This window comes from Carcharhinus amblyrhynchos, chromosome 8 (assembly GCF_965287045.1).
Source record: "Carcharhinus amblyrhynchos chromosome 8, sCarAmb.v2.hapA, whole genome shotgun sequence".
NCBI lineage: Eukaryota > Metazoa > Chordata > Chondrichthyes > Carcharhiniformes > Carcharhinidae > Carcharhinus > Carcharhinus amblyrhynchos.
The window spans coordinates 10,194,167-10,209,938 of NC_137331.1; the positions used below are offsets into that span (position 1 = coordinate 10,194,167).

The 15,772-nt window shown below is 38.8% G+C and overlaps 1 protein-coding gene across 2 annotated transcripts in view; it reads right to left on the bottom strand.

The window, feature by feature from the left end:
• The window catches only part of LOC145346438 (transcriptional activator GLI3-like), a 350,295-nt gene that overhangs the window by 259,056 nt on the left and 75,467 nt on the right, over positions 1–15,772 (bottom strand). The gene's annotated exons all lie outside the window — the stretch shown is intronic.

Here is a 15,772-nt window from a genome sequence, read left to right on the forward strand (position 1 = left end):
GAGATTTTCCAGCATTTTCTCTTTTGGTTTCAGATTCCAGCATCTGCAGTAATTTGATTTTATCTTTTGGTAGTTTCTCCTCGCAGATTATTCCTACCAGACATCATTTCTTCCTTTACATTGTCATTCTCCTACTAGACTTCACTTTCCAAGCACAAGCTTCATTTCCCCTATCACAGTTGGCCATCATAAGCCTCAAGCCACAATTAGCCTACTCCTGCTAATGTGAATTCCCACCTCAGCAATTCCTATCCTCTACCCTTTCACCACCTGTTAATATGTTATCATTAACTCATCTCAAGTTCCAGTATGATGCCCGGGTTGCAAACGATCTAATTCAGCCTCAGACCCTTGGGAGATGGATGGAGTTGGAGGCTAAGGAACAGGGTTTGTAGTTCTCACTCTCCTCACCCATTGCCTTTCCTCTCCTCTTTTCCGGTCTTCTTTCTCTTCTCCTGCTCCCAAAACATCACCCTCTCCCCTTCTGTCCTTCCCCCTCACTCATCCTTTCTTCTTTCTTGTTTTCTCCAGATTCCCTCCTTTCTCCCAGTGGCTCCCCTGTTTTCCATTCACTTGTTTGACTCGAAAAATACTAACTTATCTTAATTACCCACAGGAGATCAATTTTATATTTGCCATAAGCAACCAACAAAACCAAGACTCATTCAACAATAGGATTGTTAAAAATATAGATCAGAAATGAAAGAGTGAAATGCCAGATGAACTCTCAGGAAGCTACTAAAATAACAATATCAATTTGTTAATGAAGGAATCCTCTCAAGAAGTCTCAAGTTACCCACCTTACAATGGAGCTCCTGTCAGACAAAAGAAATTACTGTTTTACCAGCACATGAGAGAAAACAACAATATTTGGTGAAAACCTGCAGGTGATAAGTCATCTTCAAACTCAGGTAAAAGATCTCTGTGATCACTTGTAAGTCAAACTTTTAGATGCCCTAACCTGGAATGGAGATTTATTGCCTTTTTCCAGACCTGTGCATTTTTTTCAGCTGCAGTACTTGCATCCTGAGATCTCATGGCTTTTCAGAGCATCTTATTCAACGTAGTTGCTGAAGGCCAAGGAAAATGATATATGGCCTGACTGGCTCATGACAGATGTCTTTTTGTTTTACATATGTGCAGTACCATCGTACCTTCATAACAATGTATACACAGACCAGGACATCATGATCAGGCAGTCAAGAATAGGAGATAATCTTTTTTACCTGATTAAAAATAATAATAATCCCAATAAATTTCCATTTAAACGATGAATAACCTAAGAACACAAGACTTAAGAGCAAGATGAGAACACATGGCCTGTTCTGCCATTCAATACAATAAAGGCTGATCTTGGGTTTAACACCCCATTCTGAACATCCACTGATTCCTCAAAAAAAAAACCTGACTATCTCAGCCTTAAATATATTCACTGATGGATCATCCATAAACCTCTGAGGTAGAGAATTCCAAAGATTCAGAATCCTTTGCGTGAAGTATTCCCCCTCATCTCAGCCCACCATGAGGAGATGGTGTTGTAGTGAACTGGTAATTCAGAGGTGATGCTCTGTGAGCACAGGTTCAAATCCTAGCACAGCAGCTGGTCAAATTGAAATTCAGTTCATAAAATCAGGGATATGAAGCCAGTCTCAGCGATAGACTAGGCCCACATCTGCAGAGTAGTATCATGTTGATTGATGGTGTGTTGACAGCTCTTTCCAAAGGAAATCCAGCCAGCAAATCACCTTCATGGCATCACCATGTGATATCAAGGCCTGTCTCACTCTAATTCTGGAAAGTTTAATAGAAGCCTCCCCACCATAACTAAAAAGAATGCTACACAAAACCAGGGATGTCAGGGTGATAAAGGACATCAATGCCTATTTAAGTGTATTTACCAATATGCTCCCAACAATGTCTATAATTTCTAATGTAAGCAATGTCTGATTACTCTGGAACAGTATCTCTATGTTATGCATGCAAGATTACTAAGATTAATAGTGTTATAATTTAGGTATAATTTAGATACTCCAAGTGTTTTATGAAGCTCACTTGGGTCATAAGTTTTGCAATTTGTTTTTGGCTGGGATGAACATGAGATGCTTCACCTCCTGGTATGATTCAACTGACCCACTAAGGAGATTTATCCAACAAAGTTTATTTAAGTACACAGTTAACATGTATAGAAAGAAAATTAGCAGTAACTTTTACTAATTACAAACAAAAAATGAAATTGTATAACCCTTAACAAGCATACAAATTGTTCCAATCAAACAAACTTCCCTTGCCACAAGTTTAGCACAGGAAATTCAAATGCTCACATGAAGCTGGAATTTAGGCCTTTGGGTGGAGAATTTAATCTCTGACTCCCCAGTCTTGTAATTTCTAGCAACCTTTTTGAACTACACACAGACCAGCTTGAAGTCAGAACATCTCCCCAAGACACCAGGGAGAGAAAGGCAGAAAAACTGCCTGCCACTTGACAACCAGGGCAGCTTCTGACCAAACTAAAAGTAAGTCCTTGAATTCTTCTAGGAAGAAACCACCTGACATTGACTTAGCAATCAATCTTCCCCCTTACAATGCAGGGGCATAAAAGATCCCAAAAAAATCTGAGGCCTAGAGTAAAAATAAACAAATTCCCATTTAAACCACTGAACTAGCAATAACAGGACTTCTAGCCAGACAACCCAGCAACAATGAAGCCAAAGGCCTGCTTACAACTGCAGAGAACACGATTTAAAAAAAAATACTTCTTAAAGATACACTAAAGTCACAATAGCAAAAGTGCCAATCCATATTTTCCTTTGTTTATTTTAACAGAAGTGTGTAGACACAAATGAAATAAACATGACTATAAGAAAGCAGGAACTATCATTGTAAATCGTGGTTCATCCTATAAAAGGAATTTAGTGCACCCCCATTTCCTTCAATTTACCATTGATGGCCATGACTTCACCTGTCTAGGTCTTCCCTCAACTTGTCAATCCCTCTCTCCTCTGTTAAGATGCTCATTAAAATCAATATATTGTATCTCATTTTTTGCTTTGGTGTAAATTTTTGTCTGATTTATGGTCCTGTGAAATATCTCTTGACATCTTAATGCATTAATAGCACTACATAAATGTATATTTTCTGCCATTAGAATTTTTTTGGCAGATACATACGTAAGGCATGGGGGAATATAACTAAAAAGGAATCTCACACTCCAGCTTAGAAGGTGCGTTAGTTAACAATGGGAAAAACTCTAAATAGTTTTCAAAAAAATACCAAAATTAATTCAACACAACTGTACAAATTTATTTTGCAAATATCTGCATTCCTACAACAGAAAATGCTTTCATCTACACTCCTCCTTTTGATACACAGTAATCTACCCACAGAGCCCACACCACAATCAAAAGGGAAGCAGATGAAAAACTACTGTCAGCATTTCTCCTGTCCCATAACCATCACTTTGTCATTTTGACCCAAACTGAGAGCTAATCCTTCCCACCCCTATATACTACCTAGACAGGCCTTTCATCTAACCACTCAAACGTACCTTGTAATGTTTGCACGTCACTACAACAAAGCATAAGGGTTCTGTTAAACTTCCCAGTACGTTGTTTGAAAGTCATTCCAGGGCAGAAGGTATATTTTATTGGGCTGGCAGAGGAAGGGGGGTACAGGAGATTGGAAGAGGTGGGGAAGTGACATTGAGCGAACTAAGTAGTATGTAAATACCTGTATCGGAAAAATGTTCTCTCCTGTGCTTTGGCACAGAAATCATGTGGTTTGAACTTGGGATTTAATATACTGCAAAAAAAAAGTTGCAGTTTACTTCTGTAATGTCTAAATCATCTTCAAATGAGCAAAATCATCCCTCAAGCTAAAGAGTTCAAGTTGCAGGTATTAACATGTCTTGGTGGTCTGACTTCAGACTTATCCATGAATGAGACACCAGTGCCCAGAACCATCCTTTCAGAATACTGGATATCTGCAGCCAAAACAGTTAAAGCAACTGAGCACCTTGCACATTAATGACATTTCAAAGGGAGCTTTACCTCCATTTGTGCTGTCTGATCCTACCATTGATCGCAGCATATAAATCAACCTGCCCTACAAGTAGATCTTACTTTTCCAGCCTTAAGTTTTTGCATATATTCAGCATACAAATCGATCACCTTTTCAGCCAAAACGTGTTATATATGCATTAGTGGTTAGCCTCAATAATGCACCCACAAATGCATGTTTATGCACCAGATTCTGATAACTGAGTGCAAGGGATCAAGCAGGCAACGTGATTTTGTGTAGTGAAGGTGCATGGAAACTTAAGACACATCACTCTTCACAACAGATGCCGATGACATTACAAAATGGTAACCATCACATATTTAAAAGTTTTTTTTTTACAGAGTTTGTTAGTGTCACAAATAGGCTTGGATTAATATTGCAATGAAGTTACTGTGAAATTCCCCTAGTCACCACATTCTGGCGCCTGTTCGGGTACACACAGAATTTAGCATGGCCAATGCACCAACTGGTTCTCCCTAGTCAATTCTACTAGTTTAATTCTCAAAGAATTCCAATAGATTTGTCAAGCATGATTTTCCTTTCATTAATCCATGCTGACTTTGCCTGATTATGCCACGACTTTCCAAATGCTATGCTTTGAAATCCTTGATAATGGAGTCTAGCAACTTCCCTACTAGTGACGTTAGGAGCACTCATCTATTGTTCCCTACTTTCTTCCTACCTCCCTTTTCTTTTGAATATGTGTCTTAGCTCCCCTTGAATCTGTAAGAACCTTTCCAGAGTCCAAGAATTTTGGAAAATGACCACCATTATTTCTTGAGAAACTTCAAGTAGTCTGAGATGAAGATTATCAGGCCTTGGGGATTTATCCGCCTTCAATCCAATTAATTTCCCTCAAACCATTTCTCTCCTAATACTGATTTCTTTCAGCTCTTCACTAAAACCTGTGCTTCTGGGACATTATTCATGACTTCCTTTGTGAATTCAGAGAAAAGTATGAATTTAGTTCCTCGGCAATTTCTTAGCTCTCTATCATGAATTCTCCCGTTTCTGACTGCAAGGAGCCTATATGTGTTTCTGTCAATGTTTTTATATTTGCATACCTATAGAAACATACTTATGGAAGTGTACAGGTAATGCTGAGTGCTGATGATTTGGTTTGTACAACAGCCATAAAGAAATAGGATATTTGCCTGTCTTCAGTGTAAATGAATTTACATATTTAGCAATATGATTAAATATCTAATAAAGGCACATCAAAAAAGTGGAGCACAGAACTCTAAAACGAAAGAGAATTTTGTACAACAACCACCAAGATTTTCCCGGATTGTAAAACCAGTTAAGCCATCCTTAATTTCGGGGTATTGGCCCATTTCATTTGGGAAATGCGCTGGTTCTCATTTCAGACTCTCTGTGGAAAGCAGAACCAATATGTGAAATACTACTTTCATTTTTTCCTCTCGTCTTCGGAACTTCCTTTAAACATCCCTTAAAGCGGAAACACCCTGCTGCTCCACTGACCTCCACTTTAATAAATATACACACTGACCAATTATGCCATCTGGTTTCAGGTTAAAGGTCTTACAAGGAGAGTCATTTTGTTCTCATTTCTCCTGCAATGCTCAGCTGAGTGTTTTGATATAAAGAATTCTGTGTCTTGTACTATGACCCTGTCAAAATGGATTTATCCTTTTTATTTGAAGCTTACAAGATAGGTAAGAGAAATTGTGTTTCTTACATAAAGATGCACACGATTAAGTGAAATCAGATGAGTAAAGAGTAATCCACATTTTGCTTTGGGTTTTAGAATTACATCACTTTTATTTGCATTGGGAGACAATATAATTACTTCTAAACAGTTCCGTGTCCCTAAACAAGGCTCCATTCACTTCATAACATTCTGAAGGACAAGTTCATTTTAAAGACTATTCTGACAACTCCTCTGCAGAAACCCATTTATAAACTGCTTTTTTAAAGAAAAATGTTCACATTTTTCGGTCAGTTTAAAATTCCCTCTGAAGGGCAAGCTTTGTTCAAGTTTCCAACATGAACCAGGGGGAATATTCCAGCTGTGAAAAAAGACAAATCTGTTAATGTATTGACTGTGTTCATTTCATCTTGGTTCTTAAGGGGGTAATGAACAATCCACTTTTGGAGAAGTTCATATAACTACTGTGCAGTATCCTGCCCCTGCATGTTTCTGCATAATCACTCAAAGTAGTCTGAACATGAAGAAGAAAAATGCACACCGCCATAAAAATATAGTATCAGAGAGAGTGTACAGGAAAATTTAATTAGTTGAATACCATTCTCTAAACAAAGGTTGCTTAACATATCAAAGGACTAATCATGAGTCAGCACATTAAGATTAGGAGAACACATTTACATGCTGCTGTAGGAATTAGCTAAGAACATATACAAGCAGAAGGGGAGAATTTAGCTTCTGCTACATAGACTTAAATCACAAAGCATCTGTATGTGGAACACCCAAAGAAAACTTGCTATCGGTTCACGATTGATGTTGTGCTTTCATTCACCTCCGTAAGAAATTACTGTCAAATTGGCACACCTGACAGCAAATATAGAAGAATTTAAAAAAAAGAGTTCGGAAAACAAATCGACTTGGTACTTCACAAACATAGCTGGTCTAAAAATGTCTAATTTAATTATTTATATATTTTAGCGGTAATTGAAATGCAAGGAAAATGAAAACCCCTGGTAAGAAGCTGTTTAAAAAAAACTTAAAGGTTTTCTGGCCTGAAAGAATAAGTGTTTATGAAATATGATGTTAAGTTAGTCCTACTTGCTTTGTTTAACTCACATACAGTAAAAGTTTTTGTTAAAATGTGAAATCATGTAGCATACTTCATACGGTTAAAAACTGGGATTTTGAATTTTTAAAGTGTTAATGGTCTCCCTCAGGTCGTAACAAGCAATATTGCTTTTAAAGTTTTAAAACAGTACATGTAAAGAAAATGCTGGGAATTCTCAGTGTGTCTGATAGCATCTGTGGAGAGAGAATAAAGCTAACGTTTTGAGTCTGGAATATCCTTTGTCAAGTGAGGTAAAACTCCCCTGTACTCAGCAATTGAATTGTATTCATTCCCTTCTTTCAATCTGTTTAGAAGAAAAAGGGTGATTTCCATTGAAGTAGTTTTGATTTTAACTACTTGGGCTGCTGAGGGGGTTTGAAGAAGGATGGCAGCTACAAGCAGGGGATCAGATAAGAATAATTGATTAGGTGAAGCTTATAGTGCATTTTTTTTTAGTCAACTTGCAGCTCCCTGTACCAAAGTGTGCAGACTTGTTCAACTGAAAAATGCATTTTTCCCACCGCGTACCATCGCTGAAGACCGCGCAGCTCCACCAAATCGCCGCTCTCTTAGGAGTGACCAGCACCTTTTGTGAATACCTTCAAAATGGACTGATCAAAAACAGGTTGACAAAAATGTCAATGCTGAAACACATTATCTTCTGACAGCAGCTGGTGACGTTTGCCTGCAAGATCAATGGAAAATGAATTCTGCCAGACATTTTATTAGGCATTCTGTACTCCAAGCAGAAAGCCTTGCTCAACAGGAGCATAGGTCAGAGAAATTGACCACAAGGCTAACATGGTAATTCACCAACTTGGCCTCTCAATCAATGGCAGAAGAGCAGAGAGTTGAATTTATAATTTCGCCTTCATCTAAAAATGAAGTTACTTATCATGGATCCCCATTAAAAGCTAATGATCACTTCGAGAACGCTTTCTAAAATTTGCTTCACGTAATGTGGAGATGCTTGCATTGGACTGGGGTGGGCACAGGTAGGAAGGCTCACACAACACCAGGTTAAAGTCGAACAGCTCATGATATCAAATAAACTTGTTGGACTTTAAACTGGTGCTGTGACACTTCTTACCTTGCTTCACACAATCAAACAAAAACAAAAGATTTGCACCTTTCATTTCCTCTTTCACAACCAATTAAGTCCTTCTGGGGTGTAGTCACTGCTGTAACATAGCTAAGCGGCTGTTTGTGAGACCTCACGCGCAACATGATAATCATCAGGTAATCTGTTTTAGTGATAGTGATTGGAGATGAGTATTAAAACCAGAACGACATAATCCACAGAAGGAAGCCATTTGGCCCATCATGTCCATGCTAGCTGCAAAACACATGCCCAATCTAATCCTCAATTCCATAGTAACTGAGAAAATTTGACTGAAAACAGCCACTTGAAGTTAAATCAGACAGTGGGCGGTATTCAAGAAAGGGACAAAGAGACTTCAAAACAATTATATTCCCACAAAGGAGGGGTGGGTGGGATTGGAACACAAACCTAAGTCACGCCAAAGTGTGTGCGGAGCAGGATAATTTAAAAAGTTAATGCCAGATGCCAAAAGCTCATTACAGCTGAAAGCCTAGAAGAGTATAGACAGTGCAGAGGCAAAATTAAAAAGAAAGCTAAGATGACAAAAAAAACATTAAAAACGCTGATATAAAAAAACTTTGGTTTCCTTGATTTTCTTTAAGTACATGAAGAGCAAGAGGATAACTAAGGAAAAAGTAGGACTAATTACAGGCAAAACAGGTAACTTGCTTGGGCAGACAAGTTCTTAGCGAGGTCTGTATTGCTGAAAAAAAGACTCATGTCGAAGCTTTTCATCTTGCACTCATCAGGACACTCCTCAAGAATACAAATACAAGGAGAAAACAATAATTTATACTGTCTGAGAATAGAATGCTGATTAGTTGGCCAGTGGTCTCCAATTGGTAGAGACATTGCCATGGAGAGTGCACCAGTTGATACTGACTGACAGATAACTATCAAGCACTGTTTGGAACTTAAAGCAGACAGTTTGACCCTGACTAGTTTTGGCATTGCCCTGGGGAATGAATCAAGAAATGACTGTCACTTATTTTGTTTCACTGCAACATGGGATCCAATAAAGCTGTTGATGAGTGCTGGACCTTAAGGAGTTCCCATGGCAAACACAATCAAATTTGATTGGGGGGGGGGGGGGGGGGTGCGGTGGGGGGAGGGGAGAGAGGAGGTGCGGGGGGGGGGTGAGGTGTCAGAAGGGTGTGAGGTGAGGGGTGAGGAGAAGGGGTGGGGGAAGAGGGAGCAGAGGAGAGGGGGTCTGGGCAGGGGAGACGGAGGGGCTGTGGGGAGGAGAGAGAGAGAAAGAAAAAGAGAGAGGGATGCAGAAGAGAGGGGGGGATAATGTGCGGAAAAAGGACAGAAAATCAAACGTGCTGGGTTTGGCAAGAACGTTGTGCAACCTCAATGAAGTATTTTGCTCATTCCTTTCTCTTTCAACTTCGAAAGGCACAGCAGCGGAAGCCAAATGTTGTAGGTTACAGCCCGAGACAGTGAGCTCTCTAATTATACCCATCTAACTTGGGAAGCACAAATTTCAGGCATTCAAGTTGATTTTATTCCTGGGATTAATGATTAATTTCCAATATTCTTTGATGTAATATGATGTAAAGAGTTAAACTATTGTGTACTGAAACTTCTGAAAAATAAAGTAATGGAAGTGTCTGAAAGCTTACAGCAACTGCATTGGTTCAGTATTGTCGAACTGACTTCAAAGAATCTGACTGGGCAGTAATGGAACCGAGAGATCTGCGCTTGTGATGAGAGATGAAGTCAAACTGATTGAAACACAGAACTGAAGTATTACCCAAGAGATTTTCAATACAAATTCTTAAAGAAGCAACTACACAGTTTTTCAGGGTTAAACCTACTATATATGTTGAAATTTTAAAAACCTGCATTACCACATTTTAAAAGCACTTTTTGAAAGTGCTTTAGGACATCCTGAAAAGGTGAAATGTATAAGATAAATGAAAGTCTTTCTTTCCGGGAGAAATCAGGGGAATTCGAAAGAATGCAAAATGTGCCCAATGCCACCAGGTCACTGAACAAAATGCCAAGAAAAACGAGTTGTTGCAAATGGCAGAACAGAACTGACACAGATCAGATGAGTCCACTTTAAATTGAAGTCAAATGGCACAATTAACTGTGATGAAAGCATCTCACCTTCCCATCTGTAGGATGAAGCTTGGTGCCAAGTTACCTAATTTTTCATAGAACGTTAGTTTGAAGGAGTTACTTAAATTTTGTGAAAGTAGGGTTATTGTTTTATGATCAATTAGCCCAATTGGGTACACAGCATTACTTTTACTAAAATGTTATCTTTTCCCGTCTTTGTCCCCTCACTGAAAAACAGAGGTGATTTAACAGGATGTCAGCAGGGATGAGGGACTTCAGTTATGAGGAGAAGTTGGAAAAGTTGTGACTCTTCTCCATGGAACAGAACTGGAGAAGGGTAGCCTGATAGAGGTTTTCAAGATGAGTAGTTTTGAGACTATATGGAGAAAAATTATTTCCTCTAGAAAGTGAGTCAATAATCAGAGGACATAAATTTGAAATAAAAACCAACTAGGATACAAGGAGATTTCTGCCCCGCCCCACCCCACCCAATTTTCAGTTGTTCGGATCTAGAATGCTCAATCTGAGGAGATTATGAAATATAAATTTATACATCATTAAAGAGGTAGTTGAACATGCACTGGAGGATGAGGGTTATGGACAGAAAAGCAGAAAGTCTGGGACCAAATGTAATTATTTTTCCAAAGAGCCAGGACAGATACGACTGGCTGACTGGACTCCTTCTCTGCTTTCTATGATTCTATGAATCAATGTAGTTCATCATCAATAAAGATGCCCAACAGATGAAAAGAAGTTGCAAAATCCAACAACCTTGGCTCAATGGTAACACTTCTGCCTCAGAGTCAGGGGGTTGTGGGTTCACAACTCCAGAGGCTTGTGAACATGTCGCCAAGAGGTTACTGTACAGTTGGCAGTGCCATCTTTCGGAAGAGATATTAAACTGAGGCTTTATCTGCATTTTCAGGTGGACATTAAAAATCCCATGGTGTTATTCAGAGTAAAGCATGGATAGTCCCAATTTCCTGGCTAATATGTACCTTCAACCAACATCACTAAAACAGACTATCTGGTTGTTAACTCAAGTGCTTTATTGGGAGCTTGTTATGTACAACTTGGCACATTTCCCATAACACATCAATGAGTCATGCACTGGCTATGCAATGCTTTGAGACATCCTAAGGGTGTGACCTTGCTGGCTGTTCACATCTCACTGCAACAAAGTCAGAGAAGTTGGTGCCCACCATTCACTGCAGCAGGATGGGAAAATCCCGCCAGCGTGAATTGTGGTAACATTCCAACCTAAGATTGTGAAGGGTGGCAGATGAATGAAAATCCTTCCCTCCAGGATTATTCTATAATATGACATAAGTACAGACAAATGGTGAAGTTCCAACATTTAAAACTTTACTTCCATAACTTGAAACAGCATTTTTAAATTCTATTTTAGTTCAACTCAAATATTTACTGGAAATAAAAACAAAATATCGAAAATGCATGAGGTCATATAAGACACTATATAAATGCAAGTTTTTCTTATCTAGAAACAGTCAAAGGCATGATTGAGTAGTTGGAAGAATGAGATTTGTGAAAGGAAATAGTTCACTCTTAAAGTCTATTAACCATTTATTGTATATTTTCCATAATATTTTAAACAAAAAAGGTGAATAAGTAAGTTCAGATGCTCAAAATATAAAGAAAATCAGTACAGCCAAATGGACAGGATTCACTAGTAATTGACAGCAATGATGGCAGAGTAAGTTGTCCACCCTTCACTTGTATGACTTATTGTGCAGTAAGAACATAAGAACATAAGAAATAGGAGCAGGAGTAGGCCATCTAGCCCTTTGAGCCTGCCCCACCATTCAATAAGATCATGGCTGATCTGAAGTGGATCAGTTCCACTTTCCCGCTTTCTCCCCATAACCCTTAATTCCCTTGTCTATCAGAAATCTATCTACTCGTGACTTAAATATATTCAACGGGATAGCCTCCACCACTTCAATGGGTAGAGAATTCCAGAGAATGAGTAACTGAACCAGCTGATGTTCAGCTGAAGGGCTACTTCACATCAATGTTTGTTCTGCCTAGACTCAAACATCTTAAATGCATAATGAAGTACAGATCATGGCAGAAGATTGCACACAATTCATATTTCAAATTATTGAATTGCAATTACACATTGCTATTGGAAGCTAGCCACTTGCTACTCAAGTTCTTGGCTGCAAACAGATGTAAATATTTTCAATTACTTCATCAATATTCAAGAACAGAAACTACTTCTAACATTTCTTGAAATTAATTTTAAACTAGTCAACACGTGGATTAGAATGGGGTAAACTGAATTTCTGCAAAATTGTGCTGTACTGTTCTATGTTTTATGGGATCAGTGCTAGGTTTTTTTTTCAATGACTTGGAATAGGGGGCTGAAGGGAGGGTTAGTAAATTTGCTGATGACACCAAGATTGGTGGAGTAGTGGATGAGGTGGAGGGCTCTTGTAGGCTGCAAAGAGACATTGATAGGATGCAGAGCTGGGCCAAAAAGTGGCAGGTGGAGTTTAACTCGGATAAGTACAAGGTGATTCATTTTGGTAGGACAAACTTGAATGCGGATTACAGGGTCAACGGCAGAGTTCTGAGGAATGTGGAGGAACAGAGAGATCTTGGGGTTCATATCCACAGATCTCTGAAGGTTGCTACTCAAGTGGATAAAGCCGTGAAGGCGGCTTATAGTGTGTTAACGTTTATTAACAGGGGGTTAGAATTTAAGAGTCATGGGGCTATGCTGCAACTATACAGGACCTTGGTGAGACCACATTTGGAATACTGTGTGTAGTTCTGGTCACCTTGAAGGATTTTCACTATAAGGAGGATGAGGAAGCATTGGAGAGAGTGCAGAGGAGATTTACCAGGATGCTGCCTGGTTTGGAGGGTAGGTCATATGAGGAAAGGTTGAGGGAGTTGAGGTTTTTCTCTTTAGAGGGGAGGAGGATGAGAGGTGACATAGTAGAAGTTTATAAGATGATGAGGGGGATAGATAGAGTGGACATTCAGAGACTATTTCCTCGGGTGGATGTAGCTGTTACTAGGGGACATAACTATAAGGTTCATGGTGGGTGATATAGGAGGGATGTCCGAGGTACATTCTTTAGTCAGAGAGTGGTTGGGGTGTGGAATGCACTACCTGCTGTGATAGTGGAGTCAGACACTTTAGGAACTTTCAAACGGTTACCGGATACGCATATGGAGCACACGAGAATGATAGGGAGTGGGACAGCTTGATCTTGGGTTCAGACATAGCTCAGCACAACATCAAAGGTCAAATGGCCTGTACTGCGCTATACTGTTCTGAGTTCTATGTTCTAAAATGAAATTTTAACTAATCATGTTAACTAAAAGTTTTAATTAAAATTTTAGCTCATCATACAGAATCCATATTGCGTAATAACAAAATAATTCACAATATATTTTAAATTCAACTGCAGAAGTTAACGTTTGCAAAGAAAAGTCTCTTGGAACTTTTATTACTGCTGAGAAATGAAGTATTGCTAATGCAATGGGTAACAGTTTCTGTAATTAAAAGATGCAACAACTAAGCTTACTGGGCAACCAGGAGTAACTTTGAAATTGTTCTTACAATGCTATATGTCTGCCAGAAGTACAGTACACAGTAAAAGGGATTTGAAGACATATTCTGATTATGTTAGTTAGTTAATGCACAAGAACTGTTTTAGTTTTGGTGTTTTGGTTGTTTGTTAAGTAATGTTTGGTCTATGTTGATTTCAGTTTGTTTGTTACAGTACAGTACAGGTTACAGTACAGGTCTTAAAAATTGAAATTTTGCCCTTTGGTTATTTCTATTATCAGTCACTGTGAAATTCATCTCTTTTTAAAAGTTACTGTCTCCACAGAGATCGTAGCAACATTTCCAACACAAAGGTAATGCATATATCTCAATGAAGCATCATGATTGAATGCGACAAAGACAGCCTAGAAATGCAACATTACGTGAATTAAACCAAAGCATATATAATTGAAAATTGGCCAAAATCCTTTTCAATATCTACCTTCAAGCATCCAACATCCAGTGAATACTGGGATATGCAGAACATAGTTACAAAGGCACCAAGTCATTTATGTTATGTGCACCGTGTATAAAATCAAAGATTTGAAAAAATGTCTGCTTTATAAATCCAGCCTCAGCTAAAGTACTGTAAACATTACCTGGTAATACTCTTTAGGAAGAACACCAAAACCTTGGAGATGGTGTAGTGGAGATTTACTAGAATTATACCAGGCATGAAGGACTTCTGTTGTGCGGACAAATTGGACAACCTGAGTTTATCCTTCTTGGAGAAGGGGAATGGAATAAAAGGTACTAAAAATTTTAAGAGTTTTGATAGAGCAGAGGGCGAAACCAAATTCACTGGGAAGTAGTTGATAACCAGAGAGGTAGATTTAGGTAATTGTCAAATGATGAGGAAGAATAATTTACTTAGCAAGCTACAAATTTGGAATGTACTGCAGTAAAGGACAGTGAAAGCAACTTTCAAAAGGAAATTGGATATATATTTGAAAATGAAAACAATGCAGAGCTATGGAGAAAAAGTAGGGGAGCGAGACTAACTAGATTGCTCTTTCAATAGTTGGCACAGGCGTAATGGGTCAAATGGCCCCTTGAGTGCTACAAGATTCTATGTCTCATGAAAGAATGACGTCAAGAAGCATTACTGTGGCCATATTTTTTGTGGGGTCATAACCTATGCATTTTTACCAAGGGATTTAACAGTATGGAATCACAAAACTGTCATTCAACTATTATCAGATCTAAAAGTTGAGCATTGAAACTATTCTTCTAATCCATCCAGTTTTGTGTTTCCTTAATCCCCCTAACAGACATAAATCTTGCCACAAGGCTGAACTAGTAAACATCAGGCACATTCAATAGAACAAACAAAGCAACCAATGCTATAAAGACCAGCAAAACCATAGGAACAGTAACAGGCCTCAAGCTCTTTCTACCATTCACTGAGTCCATGAGATGATACATAACCTAACTCTATATACCTGCCTTTTCCCACATCACTTCATACCCTTGGTTAACAAAGATCAAACTCAAGAGTTCAAATTAACAACTGATTTTGTATTAACTGATGTTTGCAGACGAGAGTTCAAAATTTCAGCTAGAATTTGTGTTTCCTAACTTCATTCCTCAAAGAGTAGTTCTAAAGTTTAGACTATGCCCTCAAATCCTAATCTCCCCAGCTATCTCCAATAGGATAATTGGAGAAAATCTACCTTCTCCCCTTCGTATCTCAAAAACTTCAATCAAGACACCTCCAAACATTCTAATTTCCAGGGAAAACAATATCCTCTTGTAATTCAACCCCGGAACTCCTGGTGTCAGTCTCACAAAATTACACTGCATTCAGTCCAAGACTAATATGTTCTTCGCAAGGTGTGGTGTTCAAAACTGCTCATGGTGCACAGAATCTGCTCAAACATAGGCTTTGATCTAGTCCTCTAGACCTAAAAGCTATGGAGATCTCATGGTACAGCAGTAGCATCCCTCTCTCGAAGCCAGAAGCTCCAAGGTAAAGTCCCACTCTTGAGACTTGATGGCCATGGAAGGTGTGTTCAGAACATGGCCAAACAGTTGATTTTCAAACTACAGATTCTTTCAATGTGCCTATCAGAGTTGGTAAGAGCGGGCGAGTCTTCTGGTCAGCAAGAACCTGCAGAAAGAAACAGCAAAGTAACAGCATCACATTTGCCAAGCATAACATAGAAGCCCATAGCTGCCAATGCCCTCTTA